Raw genomic sequence first — 26,302 nt, forward strand, 5'->3', positions numbered from 1 at the left:
CGCGAAAAGTTTATTGCTTCATCTGAGAGTGCCTAATTAGCTGAGTTCGCCGAGTAGCTGAGTTCATAATTTGAGCGGATTTCCTTTTTATTTAAGCTTAAATCTGATTGAACCAAGAGTCATTTTTCTTGTTAATGTTATCAGGAGTCTGGACTCTAGATCCAATGTGTTTTTTTTTCCAGTGTACCATCAAAAATGAATGTTTCTCAGGGGATAATTTGGACGTATTTCTATCAAACGGAACTATGTGCATTAAGACATGAGCCGTGCGTCCAATAAGAATAAATGTATGACAGGGCTCACGTCATGATGCACATAGTTCCGTTTGGCGGAAATGCGTCCATTTGACAACATCCGTACGTTCGTACGGCGATCCTCCTTGGCGCGGGAGCACGAATCCCGCGGTCCCGGTTCTGTCGCGGGCGATGACGTCACTCTTCGCGGAAATCCACGGCCCGCGGCGGATGCTGATGGAGTCGCGGATGAGGCTGGGTCATCCCGACGAAGGAAAGCCCCCCCCCCCCCCCCCAATAGGGAGGAAAGGAGGGGCGCTGCAACCTGCATACCAAGCCAGGAATGCACGCTGAGCGCTGCTGCCGAAGGTCTTTCGCGAAGATGCACCGCTGGCCGAGGCGAGATCTCGCCGAGGAGATGGTATGTATGTTGAGAGAGGAGAGAGAGCTATCTTCAATTCATACCATCGAATACTTGATCGAGCTAGAGTCCCTTTATACTGAGTGTTAAGACAAAAAGAATCCATTTCTGATTGGTTACCGTATTTTAGGCCTCCACAATGTCACAAACGGGAATAAAGATTATGCGCTGGTTACACGCTCAAATTTCCATCAATATCCGATCAAATGGTGACTGGTGCGCACGCCATCTACCATCAAATTTCTGCGGCCTGCGAAAATGTGATGGTAGATGATGGAGCTGTAGGGCTCATCCTTCATCTGATTTCCACACAACCGTCCTTATTTCGTGCTTATTTCAATCAACACGCTGTTTTAATTAATTTTACTCATCAATCTAGATAACTATCGACCGCATCTTGGTCATCATTTTGATCGGAATTTGACGGGAATTTGATCGTGTAACCAGGCCATTGCATTTTCACCGATTGCCAAGATTATAATCTGGAATGGACCGAGGAATTACGGGTTCGACAAGGAACGAACGGATTGGGAGAAGGAACGGAGAAAGGAATTGAGGATGAGCCGATCAAAGATTACAAAAAACGTTCAATTTGTGTAATCTTTATTCCCGTTTGTGACTCCATGAGGAGGTAATGTCTTAACTCTCAGTACAAAGGGACTCTCGATCGAGCATGAATGTCCAAAAACAGGATTGCCACAGAATTTAGAGACTGGATCTCCCTGATTTCCCTGACTCATTTTGGTAAAATTTCCTGACAGTTAGGCCAGATGGTTAAAAAGACGTAATTTTAAATATTTTTCGGGCAAAATTCGTTGTTCGAAACGTTAAACCCATCCTAAAGAGCAAATAAGGGTGGCTGAACTGTTTTTCCCCGACACTTTCGTCATTTTCCCCCGAAATTTCCAGCTTTTCCCTGATTTTTAAAAATTCCCTGACACTTCCCGATTTTTCTGACAGTGGCAATTCTAGTATTCGTCGGTTTCATTGATTTTTGGCTTTTCAAATAACAAAACGATCTGCTTGAGGATAATCAGATCATCCTCATGTCTCATCGCTTATAGCGCAAAGTGAGTTCCAGATAGAATGGCAAGGACATTTTGAGCAGTGGATGAACTTTTTAATAAAACATTTTTCAGGAGCGAAAAATGAAAAATCTGTGATGGATTTGTCTACGGCATTTTGGCTTTTAACTACTGCGCAGTTCATCCAGCTCATCTGCTGTTTGCATTAAGGAAAACTTATACTAAAAACCGCAACATTTATTTTTGTTCAGAAAAAATCGAATGAAAAAAATGAAATTTTTTGGAAAATACATTGCAAATTCTCGGTTTCTCTCCGTTTCACCCTTTTCACCTTTCCAAAAAAGGGATCGATCTCCTGAAAGTCACACACGCGTATCAGACTACGTGATAAACACAATTTACACATGTTTCACAAGAGGGAAATAGCGAAGGATCAATCTCTCATCACGTGATAAAGGAGAAAAAATTAAATTTGCTAAAAAATGTATAATACTGGAGATTTCTATACTGAAGACTTGCAAAAACCCGTGTTCTGCCTGAAAGTTTATCTCTGCGTGCGTATTAGCGTGCTCACTACCCAAAAAACTGAATGAGCCACATTCCCGAGAGAGAAAAAGGCATGAAAAACCTCCCCAGATCCAGGATTGCCACAGAATTTAGAAAATGAAATTCCCTGACGCACTTGGTGAAATTTCCTGAAAACTGAAGATGTGACGGATGGTTAAGAAGGCATGATTGAAAATAGTTTTCAGGCAAAATTTGTTGTTCGAAACCTCGAACCCATTCTAGAGAGCAAATGAAGGTGATTTAACAAATCCCTGACATTTCCAGGTTTTCCCTGACTTTTCAAAATCCCCTTACATTTCCTGGTATTCCCTGTCAGTGCTCTCATTTCCCAGAACTACACATGGTTCCGAATCCCGGTACTTTTGAGATTTTCCTGACTTTTCCCCGGAGCTTCCGGAATTCCCGAAATGTTCCGGAACTTTTGCATTTTCCGGAACTTTTTCAGAACTTCTGAAAAACTCTAAGAGGAATCCGGATTTTTTGACGGACATGGAATGAGAGCACTGTCCCTGACCTTGGCAACGCTGTTTGTCTATCCATTTCAACAGTCAGGCTGCTAGTCGGAGAGTTTGACGGAGAATCCTGGTAATTCCCGGTTTTCCCGGGTCTGAGACACCTCGTTTTCCATGCATAAAATAGCGTGCTGCCCACATAAAAAAACCGATTTGAACAGAACCGACGGCCGGTCGGGGAAAAAAATCCGGACTTGGTGGGCTCTCGGATGATTCAACGACATGACTCCGGGGAACATAATCCCCGCGGCGAAATGGATATCCCCGCTGGACGGTTATTTTTAGAGCAGTTATCAACAATACTAATTTTGCGCTTCCTGCGGACTCGATTCCTCACTCGGTCTCGTTGCCAGACGATAAGGACGAGACGGGCAGGCTACCGTACTAAGGAAAAGCGCCGTATGAGCCTTCAAGCGTTGCCACATTTCTTCTGGCAAATCACTAATTTTCAGGAAATTTTTTGAATAACTTTCTGCCAATTTCTCAGATGATTTTTTTTTTTGTAATTTGATCGAAAGTGTCTGAAAATTCAAAGGAAAAATATTCATAAATTTCCTCAAAAATAAACATTTTAAGGAGGGAAATTTGAAAACAGTCGAATGTTCATACGACGTTTTTTCTTAAAATTCCTTGTCGGCTAAATATTTATTTTGGGAAAAAAAATAATGAATATTTTTCCGGGAAATATTCATAAAATTCAGATCAAATTACGAACGAAATTGAGGCGTTGGGTGCAGAAAAGTAATTTCTCGGTTGCGGTGTTTCAGAATCCCTACTGCTAATTGGACCGCGTTCAGCAGAAAGGAACCAATCCGCATCAGCCATTTCCAAAAACTGGGCTATTTAAATTTTACAAGAGAACGTTGGTGTGGATTCCTTGGAGACTTTCGAGGAATTTGGCTCGGACCATGCAGAAAAATCACTGAGCTTTGCACAAATCTCCGCATAACCGTTTCCATGTAAAAAATTAAATTTTCCGATAAAATGGCAGTAGCTGATGTGGCTTGGTTCCTTTCTGCTTAACGCGGTCCATTTTTGCCTGAGATTGTCGTACTATTTAGATCAAATTACGAACGAAAATGAGGCGTTGGGTGCAGGAAGGGCATTCTTGGTTGCGGTGTTTTAGAATCTCCACTGCTAGTTTATATTTTGAGTGAATTTTCTAAAAAAAAAGAGAAAAAAAACCGACTCGTTTTCAGCACTTAAAATCATAAAAAAATTCAGTAAAAATTCCAACGAATTTCATTCATTTGCTTTAATTATACTGGCTGAAACGTTACTGAGACACCGCAACCAAAAAATCCTCTTTCTGCAACCAGTTCCTCTGAAAAATCAGTGGGAAAATATTTACAATAACATTCAAGTAAATTCGTAATTAGTCATAGGAAATGTGGCAACGACAGGATGCTCATACGGCGTTTTTCCAGGCTGGACAGCATGGGAGGCAGGCAAGGTGGTCCACGGTTAGTGCTTTGTAAGCCCCCGCGAGTTCTAGTACCGGCTCCTCCACTCATCGTCTGCCCATGAAACTATTTATGATTTTAACGATTTACAGACTCTGCGAATATTTCCCACTGTTGCCGATTTGTAATGAGAGAAAATGCTAAGGTAGCGTGGCACAGAGACACGAGTGATCTGGTACCTACATAGTACAAGGAGAAAAAAAGCCCGGTTCATATTCAGTGCCGAACTTTTTCGGTTCAGATTACCGAAATTCAGCTCTGATGAACGGTTCGTCGAGCTCGATGTTGTCTGAACAGAAAAAGTTCAGTGTTCGCTAAGAACCAAAGTTCATTTCGGTCGCTTTAATTCACTGAAAGAAAAAAAAACAAAACAAAAAAAACTCCGGCCATGGACTCCGTACTTACGGGCTATATAGACATACCGCCCGCTTTTCGCGCTCAGAGGCCGAAAGTTCTATACGCAGCATCCGGAACAATCGAAAGTACGGCTCTAGCACCCGGGATTTTCGGTCTCTGAGCCCGAAACGGACGGTATGTCTGTGAACAACCCGTAACTTTTTTTTTCAGAGTTCAAGTTCATTTCCGCATAGACTTTTGAGTTTTGAGTATTTAAAAGAAATATCCTAATATAATAAATATTGACTTTGAAAAAAGAACCATAAAAAAGAATGAGAAATTCTCGCGCAAGGGCAGGAAAACATCCTTCCACGAATATGAAAGTTTTAAACTTACAGCTTCGGATATATTTATGAAGGCTGTCAAATCAGAGACTTCTAGATCAATTACTCACCTGAAACAGACAAAAAATTAAAATTTAAAATGTGGGCACAAATAGGAAACATACAACTTAGAGAAACACCATTGGCGACATCAATATAAATAACACTGGAAAAAAAAACTCCGGCCGTGGAAGCCGTGCTTTCGGGCTATACAGACATGTCATCCACGTTCCGGTCGTAGTACCCGAAGCAGTCGAAATTACGGCTCCAGCACCCGGAACTTACGGCCTCTGAGCCCGGAACGGACGGTTCATCTCTACAGCCCGTAATTTTGTTTTCCGTGAAATAATCGATTCTTTAACACAGCTTCAAACGGGGAAAACTCGATAATCGATCATTTACACCTCGCCACTGGTTCACAAAAGCCATTCCTAGCGGAGATTTCTGCGCGATCTGTCCAGTTTCCACTGCACTGAAAAAAAATTCTCGGCATTTTTACCAAGGTCCGTTGGTACCTTTACAATCTCACTTTTTTTTTACCAATTATTGGTAATTTTACCAAGACAGCCTGGTAAGTTTACCTAAAAACCGGTATTTTTACTGTTTTTTTCAGGTAAGAATACCACTTTTATTGGTAATCAATTCCCGGTAACTTTGCCGTTTTATCTCGGTAATTATACCACAGTCGATAAAAAATATTGGCGTTCTTACCGGGGTCTAGTAAAATTACCGAGAAAGTCAACAATTTTACTGAGATTTATCGGTAAAATTACCAATTCCACAAATGGTAATTTTACCAAGAAAAAACGGGATCAAATGAAACCCTGAATTCTTGGTGATTTTACCCTTTCTTAGTAAATACACCGAGATTTTTTTTCAGTGCGCCACTGGTTCACAAAAGCCATTCCTAGCGCAATCTGCGCGATCTGTCCAGTTTCCACTGGATCCGCAACCGAGTTGGGAGAGTTGGAAGCCTCGGCGGTGAGCACTTGAGCAGCATGGCGGTTAAGCGAATTAATCAGTTTAAACTCGGCGTTGAGCTTTCATTAGAACTGATAAAATCCCCCCCCCCCCCCCCCTCGGGCCCTGCGAAACCTCCTCCTCGTTCCGGGAATTCCGCGCGTTCCGAGACCGCCGACCGGCAATACCATTAACATTGCCAGCATTCCTGGCCGCATTCCCGTTTCGCGGCGCGGCCCGCGCCTCGCATCCAGATCAGCTGATCGCCAGCGGTCGCGAGTATCGCCAAAAGATCGCGCCGTGGCTGACTTGGACCGTTAAGCAAAAAGGAACCAAGCCACATCAGCTATTGTCAAATTTGATTGAGCATTTTAATGTTTTACATGAAAACGGTTGTGCATGTTTTGGTGCATATTTTAGTGAATTTTCTGCGTGGTACGCGGCAAATTCCTTAAAATTTTCAAAGGAATCCGCACAAGCATTCTCTAGGGTTGCCGCAGAATTTAGAAAATGAAATTCCCTGACAATTGAAGATGTGACGAATGGTTAAGAAAGCATGATTGAAAATAGTTTTCAGGCAAAAGTTCTTGTTCAAAATCTCAAACCCATTCTAGTAGGCAAATGAAGGTGATCTCACAAATTCCCTGACATTTCCCGGTTTGCCCTGACTTTTTAAAAGTCCCTGACATTTCTCGGTTCTCCCTGACTGTGGTAACCCTGATTCGCTCTTGTAAAAAATTAAATTGCCCAGTTAAAATTGGCAATAGCTGATGTGGCTTGGTTCATTTTTGCTAGACGCGGTCTACTTAATGTCATGCAAAGTTGATCAGCGGTAAATGCAGGATTTCCAAGTTACAATAAAACCCCAAATGTGATTAAATGCGTTGAGTCCTGAAATTCCCGTATAAAAATCAAATCGGATCCAGTCGTTTCAAACGAAAGGGGGCGAAGGGGAATGGGGGTTACAGGAGGATCCTGCGGTTTCCCCCAGAAAATTTCCCAAATTTCAAAGTAACGATTGACCCCTTTTATTTTAGAATTCGATCGACTCATGGGTTTGTCGATCGATTCACTGGTTTGTCGACCGATTCACGGGTTTGTCGACCGATTCACGGGTTCGTCGATTGATTCACGGTTGTCGATCGAGTCGGTGTCGATCGGTTCACGTTTTGGTTTTACGATCGATTTATGTCAATCGAATCAATACCGGTTTTTTCTTTAAAAATACATCGTCGATCGAATCGACACCGGTTTTTCAATAATTTGTCGATCGAACCGATGTCGATCGATTTACGTTTTCACTTTTCGATCGATCCATATCGATCGAATCCATACCCTCTGTGATTAATCCTGATGCCGGAATCACACGCTGAATGTGGTAGCTGAATGTAGAAGTCATCGGCCTGATGCCTGAATTTTGCGCAAGTCGCGCAAAATTCAGCAACGATACTCAACGACCATCGGATAATGTCGGATTTGTTTGAACTATCCGAATAGATTTGATACACACCTGGATGAAAATAACTCGAATTTGCGTAATTTCAGCTGTTGAGCGATGACTGTTGACTTCCATATTCAGCTGCCTAATTCATAGTGAGTTTCCGGCATTACATTCAATGTATCTTAACATCATTGTCGGAGCTGGAAGAGTAATAAAGCGCAGACTCTCACCTCGAGTGAGACTTGAATTACCGAATCGGCGACTGTTATCGGGTATCGGCCGGCGTGGCGTCCGACGACAGTGCGGTAATAAGTTCGACTCCAATCCCCCGTGACTCCGGGAAGTGGCGGCGGCGCGGCGGCGGCGGTTGTGGAAACGCCATCACGCGGGGGGCGCATGTCCTGGGGTCATGTTTACGGGGCACGGGGCTCCCCAGCCCCCCCTCCCCTCCGCCATCCGCGCTCTTCGTTGTTCGGTTCGTAGTGCTGGCTGTTTACAAACAAACCGGCGTGGTCGCCAGGACTTTGAACCTCCGACATCGACGTTAACTTCGCGCTTGGTCGGGTCCCGGTCTTCCGTGACGACCAAAACCGATACCGACCGACCGACCTCCTATTGCTATTCTACCGTGCTATGGAACAACGACGTAAAAGCCTTCAGACGTTGACATATATCTCTGGATAAATAAATAATTTCCTGGGACAGTTGTGAATACTTTTCTCCGCAATTTTCGGAAAATTTTATTCGCAGGTTAATCTAAAATATCGGAAAATTTCAAGGACGAATGTGCAATTTTCTAAAAAATACATGTTTTATCCGGGGAAATTTGGCAACTCTCGAATGTTCATACGGCGTTCTTCCTTAGCGCGGCAGTATTGCTTCGCCGAGGAGTTATCCGCGAGCACCGGTTTCATTCTGAAAATTTCTTGATTGTCTACTTTAATTTCTTTTACTAACCTCCTTTCTGCATTTGTTATTTTCGTCATTCAAATAAAACAGAAGTATCCAAAAAAATAGGGTTTACAAAATAGATTCTTTCGAAGGAAACGTCTGTAACAAGCCACTGGATGAAATCAATCCGTTTTGCCAAAAAAGTGGTAAAGTTTAGAAACGTATTCGACACCACGGTGTAATCGGTCTATGTTTACCTCCGGAGTAGATTCCCTTTAATCTGCCGTGCTAAGGAAGAACGCCGTATGAACCTTTAGGCGTTGTCATATTTCCTTCAATATAAAACGAATTTTCTGGGATAATTGTGAATATTTTTCTTCAAATTTTTCTGGCAATTTTGTTCACAGTTTGATCTGAAATATCTGAAAATTTCAAAGGAAAAGGTGCATAACTTTCCTCAAAAATGCATTTTTTATTCGAGGAAATGGCAACTCTCAAATGTTTATACGGCGTTTTCCCTTAGCACGGCAGTAATGTGCATAGCTCCCGAAAGCAAAGTCACCCAATCCCAACCGACCTTGGAGCAGGAAAACTTTGCGACGGTTAGCTTCAAACTGTCCGTTCCTCCATCGATTCACTTAAAAGTTGGAGTACACTTCATTAGCAGACAGGTACGCGACTAGACAATAAATTAGGTTAAGTCAAGTAATAACATCCATCAGCGGACGAAAAATAGAGCGAGGGGAAGAGGAGGGTCAGAGAAACCCAGTTTCATCTTTATTGATTCAAGCCAACTAGGACTCGTCCCAAATTAGTCGACAGGAGGATATTGAGAGGCAGGATCTATGTTTACTGCGTTCTGGAGCACTAATGTTTTCACCCAAGTTTGCTTGTTCGATGGTTTTCACGCACAGATAACGCCGCTATCTCTCTACATGGTAATAAAGCATCAAAGGCGCAAAAAATTATTTTAATTCGTGGAAAAGTACAAGTCGGTGTGGTGATCTACTCGCTTCATTCTCTCGGAGGCAAACATCTGCGAATTTTTTTATCAACGAGGCGGGTAAAAAATAGTTGTGTGAGAGGTTCAGCCAAAGTTATGGCACTCGCAATTGGATTTTATTCTGCAACAAGGAACCGCTATCTCTGGCTCTTCTATAAAAAACCCTTTCTGCATAGGGAGAAAAATGGCAAAAATGTCGTTTCTATAATGAGCTAGAAATAGTATTTCCTTATTGCAAAATGTAATCCATCTAGCCACTGTAATTTCGGCCTATTTTGTTTCCAGGAAACTTTAGTGATATGCAAAAGTTGATAGGAGAATCAATACTCTTTCATCGTAGCGATTTTCGCCCTTACAGAGTGAAATCAACTCTTTTTACTGTGCGTTATGCGTTATCAAGGGCGGCGAATTTTTTTTTTGAAAGGGAGGAGGAGGGGAGGTTTGACGTGGGGGGGGGGGGGCGTGTCGGGCGAGGAGATTCCGGAGTGAGACACAGTCCAGGTTTCACTCAGAGCTTTCTAACAGTGTAAAATGTGAGCGACTTCCTTCATACCTTTTTGACTTAGTATAGTTAATCCTGGACGCAAATACTAACCTGAAAAAAAATTATCGGCGTTTTTACCAAGGTCCGTTGGTCGTTGGTACCTTTACCATCTCACTTTTTTTACCATTTATTGGTAATTTTACCAAGACAGACTAATAAGCTTACCTAAAAACCGGTATTTTTACTGGTTTTTTCAGGTAAGAATACCACTTTTATTGGTGATCAATTCCCGGTAACTTTGCCATTTTAATTCTACCACAGTCGATAAAAAGTATTGACGTTTTTACCAAGGTTCAGTAAAATTACCGAGAAAGTTCAATAATTTTACCGAAATTTCTCGGTAAAATTACCTATTCCATAAATGGTAATTTTACCAAGAAAAAACTGGGATCAAATAGAACCCTGAATTCTTGGTAATTTTACTATTTTCTTAGTATATACACCGAATTTTTTTTTTCAGTGTAAGTACCATTGGTTTCCATTCAAAACAGAGTCGTGACAAAAAAAGGACAATTCTGTACAAAATTCGATCGCCCCCGTTGGCTGTTATAAAAGCGCGGGGTTCGAATCCATGTCAATGTCTTGGACGTCGTGTCTATGATTCTTGGCGACTACAACATTTAAATCCCACGCTATCGACTGTTGAGTCGGATTTTTTTAGATTCTTCACACTTTCTGACGTCACCGGGCGCAAATCCTGAGCTGGCCCGCCCACTATGGAGACGCCTTCGCGCTAAGTCACGATCAAGGGACGTAGGTTTGCTCTCGCGGGAGCAGCTGACCAAGACCGTGAAAACAGGAAGTTTCTGAGTAATAACAGTGTGTTTATTAAAACTGAGCTGGTAAAAAATCAATTCTTTTCTAAAAATTTAGGATCTCCTCAACAGAAAAATAGTGTTTCCTCGGTACCTATAAGTGAGTAATTTGCCAAAATTACGAATTGCGACAGGAATGGATCTTATTCGATAGTGGTTCGATGTATAGTTTGGTTCAAATTAACAGAACATAACCTAAGACAGAAATTTTTGAAAATGAGAAAATTCCTAACAATTCCATTTTGTGATGCCATTTGATACTCGAGAGAATAAACAAGTTCGACCACTACTGAAATTGACTTTGGATTTTCCTGGTATTTTCGACAAGATTTCATGATTTTTTGCGCAAAAAATTTGGTACCCGTTTGATTTAAGAAATCAATATATTTAATGAACTTAATCAAATATTTGAAAAATGCTTGAAGCACTTAAAAGTCCTGGATCTATGACGGGATTTCCTGATTTTTACTGACGGTAGACACCCTTCGCATTCATATCACTCGTGGTTTCTGTGCGCTATATACGAAGTTTCTTTAGAATTTAAAAAAAATGGAATTCCTTGACATTTCCCTGATTTCCCCGACACATATCAGTGAAATTCCCAGACAATTGAATTTCATTCGGCAATAAGGAACCACTATCTCTGGCTCTCCCATAAAAGCACGTCTCTGCATAGGGAAACCAACGGCATGTATGGTATTTCTAAAATGGGCCAGAAATAGTGGCTCCTTATTGCAAAATGTAATCCAATTGAACAAATGCCAGATTGTTAAAAAGGCATGGTTCGATATAGTTTTCACGCTTTTGTAGTTCAAAACGTCAAACCCACTCGAAAAAGCAAATAAGGTAATTCGACGATTTTTCCCTGACATTTCCAGGTTTTCTCTGACTTTCTAAAATTCCCTGACATTTCCCGGTTTTCCCTGACTGTGGCAACCCTGTATACATTCCAGCACCGAATTTCACTCCTCGATTTTTAACAGTGCAGTCTCTGTGGTGAAATTCACTCCAGATTTTCCTCCACGATTTCAAAGAGTGCATGGCGACAATCCCAACAGCGGAAAGAGTGCAACGGTCGTCCGTCGTCGGACACCCGGCCGCACTTAAACCCAAAAGGAACTAAGTCACCCTACCATGAGCCCCATCATCCACGTATCTCACGGGGTTTAGGGCCCACGTCACGACCGAGATAATCCCTTCCGATTTCGAAATGCGTGCGCAGAGCATAACGGGACCGACCGTGTCCGCGCGGATGTGTGGGAGGTGGGTGGTTGGGCGACCGGAAACGGGTTCGTCGGGTCGGGCCGGCTACGAGACGACGTGACACCTACGGCTACTACTACGGCGGCGGCGCACAGTGGATCGAGTCAATTATAGACGTCGGACATGGAATTTTTGACTAAAACTGAAAATTTTGATGTTTATTCCGTCACATTTTAAATTTTAAGGGGTGTTTTTAGAAGTAAAATTCGCGAGGAAGTCAATGGAACCACTTTTAAAATCTCAAAGTTTTGTGTAAACGGAGTTATAAGCGTTTAAAGTTTTCAAATTTTGTCCGAACTCTCCCATTGACTCGATCCACCGTGCGGCGGCGGCGGCCTCCACTCACTTCCGTCCATTCATAAAAGCGGAGCCACTCACACACTCGCGGCGCGCTACGCGAGCCGCGAGTCCATTCATGGATCGGCGCGCGTCTTGCCTCGGCCTCCCGCCAAGTCTCGCCAAAGGCACCCGGGATAGGCGTCGTTGCCGGCGCCCCCGAGTGCCTTTTCGGTCCGTGGATGGTTTCAGACGATAGATGAATGAACCGACAAATGGACGTATTTCTATGTGCATTGTGATGAGAGCCCTGTAATGCATATATTCTTATGGATCTCAGGGCTCATATCTTAGTACACATAGTTCCGTTTGATAGGAATACGTCCAAATCTGCCGTGACAGTGAAGAGAGTGGTAAGTGCGAAAAGGAAGTTTTGAAAAAGAAGAGTAATCAATGGTGCACTGGAAAAAAAACACATTGGATCTAGAGTGTAGCCTCTTGAAAACATTGACAAGAAAAAATACTCTTGATTCAATCGGATTTTTGCTTGAATCAAAACGAAATCCGCTTTAAATAAGAGGCTTGGTTCTTGATTTAAGCTAGATTCTTATTGAATCAAGAGTACTTTTTCTTGTCGATGTTTTTAAGAGTCTGGACTCTAGATCCAATGTGTTTTTTTATCCAGTGAGAGTGAAGAGAGCAGTAAGTACAAAATCGAAGTTTTGAAAAACGGGAGGAACCAATGGTGAATTTGCACACAAAAATTGTATTACTTCATCTGAGAGTGCCTAATTAGCTGAGTTCGCAGTATCTTTCATAATTTTTTCTGACAAGGGAAATTGGGGAAAAAAAGATTTAAAAGTGAGAGAACGTGTCGCCATATGACGTCATTTGGCGGCATTTTCCGTTTAAACACATGTATTTTAGCAGATTAGGTTCTTTTGTCAGATATTATCCAATAATTGTTCCATTTAGAAACCAAGGATATCATCGTTCTCAGTGTTCCTAGCAGTATCATTTTGAAGATAAAATTCACAAAATTTAAGACATCTGCAAATTCTCAATAATTAGTATAATTTTTTGGGGAGAAAATCGACACTAACTTGCGGAACTATGAATGTTATTAGGCTCAGGAACCAGAAAGACATCCTACCAAGACTGCCGTGATAGCGAAGAGAGCAGTATGTGCAAAAATGAAGTCGTTCAGTTTAGGCACCATATGAGCATCTATTGAGTACTGGACAACTGGTTTAACAGACAAAAGATGCTGAAAATATATACAAATTTTAGAAAAATGCATTAGAGATTCCTTAATTTTTATACATTTTTCAACATATTTGGTCTGTTAAACAAGTGGTCCAAAAATAAAGTCTTGAGAAAATGGGCTCAAAAGAAGCGTCTGGCGGGAAAATTTTCATAACAAAAGCCTTCGTTCTTTGACAAATTGCCACTAATCATCCGAGAGACTCTCAGAAATCGTTTGGCTGATTAAACAACGACTGATTTTAATTAAATTAAAAGGGTATTTTTCATTTTCACGCTATAGGCTAGTGTTCGGCACGACAGCCGTAAGAGCTACCTTCTACATGCTCTCGTGGTTGTGTTTTCGATACACAACGAACACATCTTTAGGTTAGAAATTGGCAGGAAAGGGTGGCACTTTACTTGAAAGCACTGTTTCCATTGGCTCTACGGAAGAATAATGTCACTTACGGCTTTACTCTCCGTATACAGGAACTCTACGTTAGGCGCGATGCGAGAAGTATTCATGCAGTCTTGTAGGCGCTAAAATGCGTTTGACGCTGACCACACTGTTTGACGCAATGTGTGAAGTATTCCTACAGTCTTGCAGGCGCTGTCTCATGTGTCTCGTTTTTAATACAATTAAGGTGAATTTTACTGTTTTAGCTGTTTTAGTGATTTCATTTAAAAGAAATCGGACGAATATTGAAGGTAACTCGATTCCGAAAATTTGACACATACGGATCTATTCGCTATCACAGCAGATAAGACAAACGGAGCCAACACAACACGGCATTACATCAAGGAAAAGTACGCTCGTTGATGACGGCGCAGAGATACAACTATTCGTACTTGATGGATGTCCGTGTTGCATCTGCAAAATTGAAGGCGCTATGGCGTGACGCGTGAGCTAGCAATTCTCCACTCGATGCTCCTAACAAGGTGTCACTTAGATTCGGAAAAAAAAGGTTAAAAACGAAGCTTAATTACGTCTCTCTTATCTGCAGCTGTGTCACTCCAGGATAATTTATTTCTATATCATTTTCTTAAATTTTAAAATTTTGCTGTTTTAGCTATTTTAGTGATTTTATTTAAAAGAAATCAGACGAATTTTGAAGGAAACTCGATTCCGCAAATTTGACACACACAGATCTCTTCGCTATCAGGGCAGTATTGAATTCTTCTCAAAAAAGCTGAAGAAACACCTTGAAAAAGATCCAGCTGAAAATAGTGAAATATTGAGGGACGATTTGAAACGCCTGCTTTTATGTACTGCTTTTACGCTTTCCTGATGGATTTGAGGACGGAGATTCGAAATGCTTTGATTTCTTCATCTCTTCTCCAAGTCGAGTCGTTAACCTAGCGTTGTATATGCAAATTCCGCGGTTCGCACTAATCGCCCGGACTGCCCGGAGTAATAGCGTATTTTCACGACCATTCAACGACTTCACGTCTGCGTTGCCGCATCACCAAAAATACCCTCCGAATTTTTCTCCTAGGGACCGTTCAAGTATTACGTAAAACGCACGAGAGGGTGGCGAAGAAGGGGGTTTGAGGCAGCGTTACGGTGCGTTACAAGGAGGAGGGGAGGGGTCAAGCCCAGCATTTACGATAATCGAAAATCCCATCCTTTCCGAGTGAATATTTTTGAAAATTGGGCCGAGAATTTCCTTTTCGAGAATTTATGGAAGTCTTCATTGCAAATTGAAAAAAGCATCAGGGTGTCTAAGAAAACAGATTGACCAAAAATCAGTACTTTCACAGTACTTTTTCAGTACATTCCCAAGACATTCAGTACCTCCTCAACGGAAAAATTCAGTACTTTCTCAGTATCCTCATTGGACGAAATTCGAAAAATTTCAGAAATTTGAATTTCTCACACTGGAAAAAAAAATGCGCTAGGATCTAGAGTCCAGGCTCTTGAAAACGATGACAAGAAAAATACTCTTGATTCAATCGGCTTTTCGCTTGAATCAAAAGGAAATCCGCTTAAACTAAGAGACTTGGTTCTCGATTTAAGCAAAAATCCGATTGAATCAAGAGTATTTTTTCTTGTCGACGTTTTTAAGAGTCTGGACTCCAGATCCAAGCTACTTTTTTTCCAGTGCAAAATTTTGGAGTTCGGACTTGTAGACACCCTGAAAAGTCTACGCTTCCACTCGATTTTCTTGAAAAAACAAAAAACAAACGAACATAGGAGAATGCAAAGACTTGCAACTTTACAACTCATTCGGGTAATTTCTCAAAATTCACCGATTACCGTCTACTTGAAAGTTCGAGGAAACAAGCTTTTTGGCGTAAGAACCCCTGCTAGGGCGGATGTTCGCCTAACGAGGCGAAATTTTTCTCCGAACTCTCCATCTTCGATACACTTTTAGTTTACACGAAGATCACATCGACGAGAACCGGCAGCGTTAGAGTGGGTGGTATGTTTACACGGCGACTTTGAACCCAAACATCAGAGCGCTAAAGATCAAAGCTGATCCAAACGCAATCTAATCCGAACGCCGCACAATGGATCGAGTCACTAAAAAAAGTCGGACAAAATGTGAAAACTTTAATCGCACTGAAAAAAGAATCTCGGTGTATTTACTAAGAAAAGGGTAAAATTACCAAGAATTCAGGGTTCTATTTGGACGTATTTATGCGAAAAGGAGATATGTGGAAGTGGAAAGATGGGGTGTGCTCGTTAGTGGTCGGGCCATAAGAATGAATGGAGAATATAAAGCGCCAGTGACGTCAGCGGTGAGTGCGGTGACGGTTTCGGGATCGGGATCCCCGTCCGGCGTCTTTAACTCATGAGCCCTGTCCACAACGCTCTCTTGCCATGCCCGCGGCTCATGAGTTACCGTATGTTGGCGCTTAGCTCCTTTTGATTTAATGTCCAATCCCGCTTTTCAATTTTCTCAAAAGGAGCTATATCCACTTTTACATTGTTTCTTATGACCCAACTAACGAGCACACCCCATCTTTCCACTTGCACATATCTCCTTTTAGCATAAATACGTCCATTTGATCCCAGTTTTTTCTTGGTAAAATTACCATTTATGGAATTGGTAATTTTACCGAGAAATCGCGGTAAAATTATTGAATTTTCTCGGTAATTTTACTGGACCTCGGTAAAAACGCCAATATTTCTTATCGACTGCGGTAGAATTACCGAGATAAAATGGCAAAGTTACCGGGAATTGATTACCAATAAAAGTGGTATTCTTACCTGAAAAAAAAACAGTAACAATACCGGGTTTTAGGTAAGCTTATCAGTCTGTCTTGGTAAAATTACTAATACTTGGTAAAAAAAAGTGAGATGGTAAAGGTGCCAACGGACCGTGGTAAAAACGCCGAGAATTTTTTTTCAGTGCGCTTACAAATACGATTATACAAAACTTTGAGGTTCTAAAAGGGGCTCCATTGGTTTCCTCGTGAAATTTTCTTCTGAAAGCACCCCTTAAAATTTAAAATGTGATGATTTAAGCATCAAAATTTGCAGTTTTAATTAAAAATTTCATGTCCGACCTCTCTGATCGACCCGTTTCACTGTGCGCCAGCGGGTTGCGGATAAAGTCCGCACTTTCTCAAGAATTCGTCATTTTTTTTCCGGTCCGGGCGAGGTTGTTCGTTGGTCAACGCGAATTTTTTACGGACTTCGGAAATATTTGAAAGTTTACGAGACATACTGGATGCACTGGATGCCCTGGCAGTATCTAACCTTGGACTGAAAGTACAATTTACAAATTCCCTGGATCCTTCAACTTTCTATGGCTTCAGGGAAAAAGGGGAAAAATGCAGAATTCGGGCCAAACACTTTGAATGCCACTTTCTTGATATGTCCTGGCTTATCCAAAATTCCCTTCTAAATGCGCCAAAATTCCTTTAAATTCTCCTCAATTTGTAAAGAGAAAAATCAAAACTACGAATATTAGGGTGAAAGTCAACACGCTGTGATAATACATAATTACTCATATTGGGCTATAATAAAGGCCGAGGCCTTTGGGTTACACACAAACATTGTCAAGGCGAATGTACAAACAAAACAATTGTAGCTGCTGCATCACTAATAGATTTAAATTTATGTGTTATTACAGCGTATGGGCTCTCACCATAATATTTTCAATATAAAACGCTGTTCAGCCCAGCATGTTACACTAGAAACGACAAATAACGAAATTCCCAGATTTTTTCCTGACACTCCCTGACTTCAGAAAAACGAAATAAATCCTAGACAGCGTGGGCTAAAAATCCCCACACTTTTCCTTCATTTACAGAAATACTTTGCTTGTCACAGTACGGAAAGTAACTTCACCCCGCACTGGAAAAAAAACACATTGGATCTAGAGTCCAGACTCTTAAAAACATCGACAAGAAAAAATACCCTACATTCAATCAGACTTAAGCTTAAATCAAGGACCTAGCCTCTTAATTTGAGCGGATTTCCTTTTGATTTAAGCTTAGATCTGATTGAATCAAGAGTCCTTTTTCTTGTCGATGTTTTCAAGAGTCTGGGACTCTAGATCCAATGTGTTTTTTTTCCCAGTGCGTTTAAAATTCTCCAAAACAGTCCAATATACCAGCCGTTCTAGAGATCAAATACAATAGAAAAAAAAAAAAAATGCTTTGCATATTGATACATGAACGGTGACCTCATCCCGTTCAAACTTAACCCGAACAATTCAGTTAACACGTGGGTTTATTAGCAACTCCACTCAGATTCTTCGAAATCGATTACATCACGTCATTGTAAAGTCGGAAGAAGTTGAGAAGATAAAAGCAAAACATCCCGCCGCACTTGATAAAATTATTAGTCAACGCATGGAGCCTACGCGACGGTCGCGCCTTATTCGTCTCTGCTCTCAAATCTCTGAGGAGAAGAAGAAGAACAACAAAAACCTAACTTGAGCGATGATCCATCAGTTACCCGATCCGATTCTCGAAACTGTGATTCGTGCGTGGTGAACAGGTGCTGCCGCAAAAAGTTTCCGCGCAAAAAATGGGGCGAAAAGGGAGCGCAAATTGAGTCTCCTGGTTCACGCGGTGTTGTCTGCACTGTCAAATATGTTGGTGTGAAATTTTGGGCGGAAGTCTATTTAGCCAGGGTTGCAAGAGAATTTGAAAAAGGAAATTACCTGACATTTCCCTGATTTCCCCGACGCATTTGGGTGAAATTTCCTGACAATTGAAGATATGGCCGATGGTTAAGAAGACACAATTGAAAATAATTTTCAGGCAAAAGTTGTTGTTCGATCCCTTAAACCGATTCTAGAAAACAAATAGAGGTGATTTAACGAATTTTCCCTGAAACTTGCGTCATTTTCCCTGAGGAATTCTTAGTGCTTTTGTCTTCCCAAATTACAGCTACTTACTGGTTCTGTTTCGAAAACATCTCGCGTCTAACTTTTCGCTAAATGCGCCGTAATATATAGGCAAAAAGTCAATTTGGCCCCTAAAAAATCTTCAATGGCGCCTAAAAATCGGGCTTGATGCGCCATATGGCTCCTAAAATTCAAAGGTGAGTTTCGAACACTGGCAGTAGGTCAAAACCTCGATCGAATACAGTCGCGAATATTCGCTCAGAGTATCCGAATTTTCCCCGATTTTCAGGTGAAAGCGCATCGGCAACGCTGGACGGAGTAAACATGCAATTACGGCTAATCCCGGAGCCGCTTCATGAAATTAGAGGTTAACGCTAAAAGCTGCGAAAGCGCGCAAATCTACGAGGAATCGTGGCGCGTAGCTCAGGAATCAAGGTCGTCCGAGAATCCAGCCTTGCCGATTCGCTCAGAGACGGTAAGAGGACATCGAACAAGGACGTAGAAAAGAGCGAAGCAAAAAAAAAGAGGGGGGGGGGGAAGCAAAAATCCCGAAAAAAAGGATGCGGACTCGATATTCTGGATGTGAAAGAGTGTGCGATAACTCACAGAACGCTGAGTTCAACGCCGCGCCGCAGCAGTTACTATAGCAATGTTAAGATGTAACGATAACTGCTGTGGCGGTTAACTCAGCGTTTTGTGAGCATAGAGTACATAGAGTCGTAATGCAAGTGGGAGAGCTGGCACCAGTATTAAGCATTTTCCAGGTCCCGAATTCCGAGACTCCTGTGTGACGCCGGGTCACTTTTTCGATACATGATCGATTGTTTGCGATACACGGGTATCCGGCCATCCGATGTAAAGAAAGAAGATAGGAATCTCCAAGTATTTCACGCCGCCATTTTGGATCGAACATGTACCGAAAAAGTGACCCGAACTCGGCGCACACCGGGCTCGGAACTCGTCGAGCAGAACATGGCGCCAGCTCTCCCATTTACATTACGACTCTATGTAATCTATGTTGGTGAGTTGTCATACACTTTTCTAGACTAGGACAGAAGAGTCGCTACCTTGATTCTTCCATTTACTTTACATGTAAAAGTGACGTCAGAAGATCTGTCACGGTCTAGAAGTGCGTAAACTTATTTGGCACGGACTCTGATGTCGGATAACTTCTCAAATTAATAAACCGCTGGAATTTGCAAATAACCATAATTTAAGCACCTTCCTTTGCCAGACATCCCCTCCTCCAGGTTTTCTTTGGTGAGGAGACCTGACAGGCACCTCTTGTGCCCTCCCCCATCCGCCTGGGTTTCATTTACAGAGAAAAAGCACGGATCAATTAACAAATTCCGAGGAAACGGCATTAATGAGAAATGCACTGTAAAGATTGCTTCAGAGAAAATCGCGGCAAAAAGTTGACGCGTGGTGAGATGTGAAATCTCCCGATGTGAAAAGTTCACCGAACCGTCGCCAGATGTATTCTACGAACGATCGCTGGGATGCGCGTTTGACACCATCATTCGACGGAAAAGAGAGGTTCTACTGAAAGTGCGAGCACCCAGTACACGGAAAACACCTGGTTATGCTGAAACCACGATTATGGAGAAAATTATCACACTGCGCTGCGCAAAAGTACTGCGAAAAAGTACTGCGCAAAACGGCACAGCGCAGTGGCTGGGGCTCGGAACAGCGAACGTGCTCAGGAATGAACCATGTAAAATCAATGAAAAGTATTAGTTTTGAGGGCGGGACGATACTAATACGACGCTTCAGAAACTCGATGAATGCAAATGTTGCAAAAAAAGGGCGCTGAAGTGAGCGGGAGGGGACGAATCTATGGTATGAGATAGAATCAAGAATATTTTAACTTGTCAGGAATACTCATGGAAAATTAATGCAACTCGCTTAAAAAAGAGGAAAAAAAGAGAGAAAAAATGAGAAAAAAAAGAAAACAGAAAAAACAAAAAAGAAAACAGAAGAAACAAAAAAGGAATCGGAAGAAACAAAAAAGAAAACAGAAGAAACAGAAAAGAAAAGACAAAAGTAAAAAAAGAAAAAAAGTCACTACTGATTGCAAGCGAAAATTGATTTTGCACGCGAAAAAAGTAAAGGGTTTACGGAAAAAAATCTGGAGATACTGCGACTTTTTCTTCCCTTAAAAAATATGCTGATACGCAGAAATTTTTTCCTACAATGATACTGCGACGAAACACGAAACGAGGAAAAAAATTCGACCAATGTCAGAGGGCCTTGCTGTGCTGTAAAAAAAAAACTTCGACTAGACAAGAGGGTTGAAGTAGTAGTAATGTTTTTACCAATTTTATCTACTTGAAAGTCGAAATAGTTGTATCACATGTTTCGTCCCATCCAACTTTTCTACTCTGCGTTAGAGTCTCTGAATCAGCCGAAAAGAGTTCACATTCTCCTTCATTTCGTGGATATGCAATTTAACCTACTTAGAAGTCGAAATAGTTGTATTACGCGTCTCGCCGAAGTTAGTTTAAGTGTCCTTTTGCCGGAATCTCAGATTCCCTTTTCGCAGCAGATCCCTGATTTTCCCTGATAAATCCTTGTTACCCCGCTTTGGAAATAAAGTCACGACTTGGATCTAGAGTTAAGACTCTTCAGATAATTGACCTGAAAAAAACTCTTGATCCAATCGAGAAAAGAGTCAAAAAGTTTCTTGGATCCAAAGTACACACTTAAAAAATTAGACAAGAAATAAGGCTCGCGATTCAATCGGATTTTAGCTTGAATCTTTTTGATTCAAGCGAAAATCCGATTGAATCTTGAGACTTTTTCCTTGTACAATCTTTTAAGGGTATGAACTTCAGCTCCGAGAAACTTTCTTTTCCAGTGCGGTAATTGCGCTAAACGTTTATCATGACAGTCTCTACGATATAAAAATCTGGCAACCTCAATCTTGACGCTTTGGCTCAGCTATAGCAAATTGCTTATAGTTTGAACAACACATGTTGGGAAATGAAAATTGCTCGATTGAGAAGATTGCTGAAACCGTTGTAGTGCGCGATTTGACTCACGTAGAGCTTTGAGTTTCTTATGAGCGGGCAGTTCAAATTCTTCGTCACCAACGTGAAATAAAAACGTTGATATCTTCGTTAGGAGTTGGTTTCAGTCATTTTCGGTTAAGAAACATGTATCAGAATCCTTTAATTCGTACCTTGTCTATAGTGGTCCATTATCGAGATTTGGCAAATTTCAAAAATTTGAATTTCCCGCTCAAATTGCGACAAAAATGACAAAATTCCGGGTCTTCCAGCGGAATTCCGCACTTTTTCAGTGCTTCCGGACCACCCTTAAAAAATGAGTACTTTCCGGACTTGTAGACACTCTGTTGCATACTTTCCCGCCCTACTTTTCCGGCTCATTACAATGCCCGAATTACATCGGTGAAACAAACCTGTCGAGCGTTCCACGCACTCGCGGACTTATCAGCGAGTACATTATCATAAAATGCGTGGCACGCAGGCGGCGCGCGGTGGCGCTTGTGCGAGTGCGACAACGTCAGCTAATTTTTGAAGGCCGAGGCCGCGCGACTAGGACGACGAAGCGACGAGCAACTCGGTGACAGAAGTGTAGTGAGTTAGTGAGAGTATGTGACTCGACTCCCACGGTCGCCGCGACCCATTTTCCTGCCACTTCCGAGCTCGAGTTGCGAAGCTGCAGCGCGGTCACCGAACATGCGATCGGAAAATTCGATCCCAGTCTGCCGTGATAGTGAAGAGAGCAGTAAAAGCATACTGCCGTGCTGAGGAAAAACGCCGTATGAGCCTTCAGGCGTTGCCAAATTTTCTTTGATAAAACACGGAATTCCCTTGATAATAATGATAAGCTTATGAATATTTTTCTTCCAATTTTTTAGAGAATGGAGATGTTGCATTTGTGAGGAATTTGCGATTTGACCATTCATTCTTGTGTAAAAGTTCGCGAGAAACACGATGGTGCCACTGGTTTTCTTTGAAATCATCTCCCAAGCTCAAAAAAAGGTCTCAAAGTGCGGCCAAAATGGAGGGGATATCCCACCCTACCCTGAGAGTCCACCTCTACATCAAGACAAACTCTCCATGCAAAGATAGGGAGCAAATACATTAGCAGGGTTGCCGTGTTTTCAGATTTGGAGTCCCAAAATAAAGTGGCAGCCCTGTCAATGTATTTGCTCCCTATCTTTGCATGGAGAGTTTATTTCGATGTAGAGGTGGACTCTCAGAATGGCGTGGGATATCCCCTCCATTTTGGCCTTAACTCGAGAGCTTTTTCTGAGCTTGGGAGTTGATTTCAGAGAAAACCAGTGGCTACATCGTGTTTTTCGCGAACTTTTACAAAAGAATCATCAATCAAATCGGAAATTCCTCACACATGTAACATCTCCATTCTGTTCGAATTTTGGTCTGATGTTCCTGAAAATTTCAATGAAAAACACTCATAATTTTTCTAATAAATAAACATTTCATTGATGGAAATTTGGCAGCTCTCAAATGTTCATACGGCGTTCTTCCTTGACACGGCAGCATACTGGGAGGAATCTCGAGACACATAAAAGCATGTGCTAACCATGGTTCATACAGAATTGCACTTACTGTTCTCTTCGCTATCACGGCAGTACTACGGAAACTTGCGACGACGAAATTGTGTCGAACCTTGAGGAACTTGGAAGAAATTGTATTTCCTATGGTCGCTTTTCTTGCGAGAAAAAATAAACAGATCGTATTGAAAGTGAAAGGTAAACATTAAACAAAAACACTGACGTTCATAGTTACGAACGAAGGACTTCAGGGGCCGTTCCATATACGCGGAATGGAACACGAAGTTTGGACTTTTTAAATCAAAAAGAGCTCCATTATGACATGACTCTTGTCATTTATGTATTCTTATAGATCTCAGGGCTCAAGTCAGTTCAGACAAAGTTTCTTTAGATTCAAATAAGTCCATTTCAATTTGCTAAAAAATAAAATTTCACGGATAATGAAATTTCAACTATGATTCAACGCACCTGCAAGAATTATCGGAAAAAAACTTCGAAATTTGACTCATATCATTTTCAAAATTTCAAAATTAACAGTTTACTGTTCCTATGCGTTTCATAGTAAACTGCGTAGCAAATTGCAAAGATTTTAAAATAGTTTATGAAAATTCGCATCTCTGAGCTGTACACTCAACACCCTCGGGGCCGTTCATAAAACATGTAACTCTCCAAGGGAGGGGGGGGGGGGTGTCTGCGCTTGCGTTACGGATGTATCACAGGGGCGGAGGAAGGAGAGGGTTCAGGACTGCGTTACGTAGCGACAGGGATGCTATAATTTTTTCTCTTCAAAATCCCTGACTTTCCCCCGAATTTTTTGGCTTTTACCTGATTCTAAAATTTTCCAATTTCCTGACCTTCATTTCTGACCTCTTTGGGATACCATCTATTCACCTTTCAGCGATACGCCTTCTACGATACCAAACTCTTCAGTCCGCGCCTCATGTCCTTTTTAAAATCATTCATGTATTCAATCTTACATCGGTCCTTTCGACATAGACGTCCAATTTTGAAAGGTTCTTGATTTACACCAACGGCATCCGCATCCTCAATCTGGATAAGAAGACGGATTATAAATCGTCGTTCCCGTCACGAAAGAACGTAACCAAACTTCGATGTTGCCAAATTTCCCATCGCAAATTGCAGTTTTTTCAAAGATAATATTATGCGTTTCTGACAGAAAATTTCCGCAGTTTTTCCTCCGATATCAAACAATAATCAAAAAAGCTTTCGGGGAAAGATTTTGGGGGAAAATTGCACAAGAACATTCGTATGAAAAACAGAGATGTCTGAGTCAATTTGGCAACCTCAGAATGGACTTACGTTCCTTTGGCCGGGACACGACGAAATATCGCCCCTTTGAGTGTACATACAGGGTTATTCAAAAGTCACGCACCACTGTCCATAACTTTAGTTCTAATTATGATATCTATTTGCGGTAAAGACGTTTTTCCTCATATCGAGGGGGAAACTATTTTAAGTACTTTCCAGTTTTTGATCCCCTCGGGGGGAGGGGGCGGGGGGCAACTCAAAAATTTCAAATGGCCACACCCATGGCCAGTGGTGCGTGACTTTTGAATTACCCTGTATATTCGAAACGCCCTTCACCGCGGTGCATAAAGCGACCATAAACCAAGCAAGAAGCCCCGGGTGACCCCGGACGAAGCGTTACAACTTTCACTCACCAATTATTTCGGTGGCGATGATGCATGAGTTTCGCAACGCACGGCGAAAATAGGAGTCGTCGCGAGGGTTTCAAGGCCTGATTTCCAGAGGGCGCTGGTGCCGATCGCGAACCACAACACTTTTTGAAAGTCCTAGAAACCGGACCAACTTTCTCGCGAAACGAAACGATCCACGCACGATCGAGCTTAGAGCCAGGCGGTGTAGTCCGACGGGAAAATCGGAGTCGGGAGATCGCGAACTCTAAACCCGGAAATCGGATTTTGGGACATAGGAAAATAGGTCCAACTTCCACGAGCCAGGTTAAAAACCAAAAATTCGGGAATTTCAAGCGTGCGAAAATTCTCGAGCGCAATTTCTGGAATTCGCGTCGGAATTCTGATAACACTCGCGTTAAAAACGTGGGATTATTTTAGATTCAAAATTTTACGATCTTCCAGAGCAAAATCGCTTGCGAGAAACTACCCGGGCTCAACGACTAAAAAATGTAATGTTAGGCGAGCAAAAATACACGACTCGAAAGCACTTTCGCTAGGTATCAAAAACTACCAATCCAGAATACAGTCCTGCGGAAAACACACTCTTCGACGAACAAACCACCTCAAAATAACTTTTTATTTTTTTTTGAAAAAAAGGCTCCGCAGAAAAAAAATCCAGTCACTGAACAATTTCTCAGCGAAAATCAAAACAAACACCAAGAATCCAGCTTATCAGTCACCGGTGATACGACCCGAACACCAACACTAAAAAATCAGTCACCGGGGGAGATCGGCGCTAACACACCAGATAACACGAAAACTTCTTTGAAAATCGGCCGTGAACAACGAAAATCGACCGGGAAACTCGCGACTGAACGTAAATAAACACGTAAAAATCGCGGCGCTCGGCGCGACACGTCTGCGCTGACTGGACGACCAACTTCGACTAGCGGCAGCGGCGGTGGGGCTGGCGCTTGAATGGAGTGTCTCGGAGCATCCGAAACAGAGTCCAATCGGGGCAACCCCCCCCCCCCCCTACCCCGCCGTGTGGGCGGGGGAGGGTGCCACTGACGCCACCGCATCCAACGCACCGCTTTGCATAATTTCAGTGACGTCACGGACTCCGCGACGTGCGACGTGTCGCGGGAGGCTGCGCTCCGTGCTACCGTCCGATTCGGATGTTTCGGCGTCTCCCGCGCTGCTGGCTATTGAGGGAAAACCGGAAAACGCCATATGAGCCTACAGACGTTGCCGAATTTCCGTGGCTTAGTCCAGGGTGTCTACAAAAACAGGCTGGCCAAAAATCAGTACTTCTCCAGTACTTTTTCAGTACATTCCCAAAAAATTCAGTATTTCCTCAACAGAAAAATTAGGTACTTTTTCAGTATCTCCAATTGACGAAATTCAGCAAATTCAA

At 42.1% G+C, this 26,302-nt stretch overlaps 1 protein-coding gene across 3 annotated transcripts in view; it reads right to left on the minus strand.

Annotated features, from left to right (window-relative positions):
* The window catches only part of LOC109030344 (serine/threonine-protein kinase Sgk2), a 165,448-nt gene that overhangs the window by 30,551 nt on the left and 108,595 nt on the right, over positions 1–26,302 (minus strand). Inside the window, exon 1 of one of the 3 annotated variants that reach the window (XM_019041246.2) lies at positions 24,910–25,830. The exons of the other annotated variants lie outside the window; for them this stretch is intronic. The gene's annotated coding sequence lies outside the window, so the exon portion shown is untranslated. Of the gene's footprint in view, positions 1–24,909; positions 25,831–26,302 lie in introns of those variants that run through there. 3 annotated transcript variants of the gene reach the window in all.

This window comes from Bemisia tabaci, chromosome 9, assembly GCF_918797505.1.
Source record: "Bemisia tabaci chromosome 9, PGI_BMITA_v3".
Lineage (NCBI taxonomy): Eukaryota > Metazoa > Arthropoda > Insecta > Hemiptera > Aleyrodidae > Bemisia > Bemisia tabaci.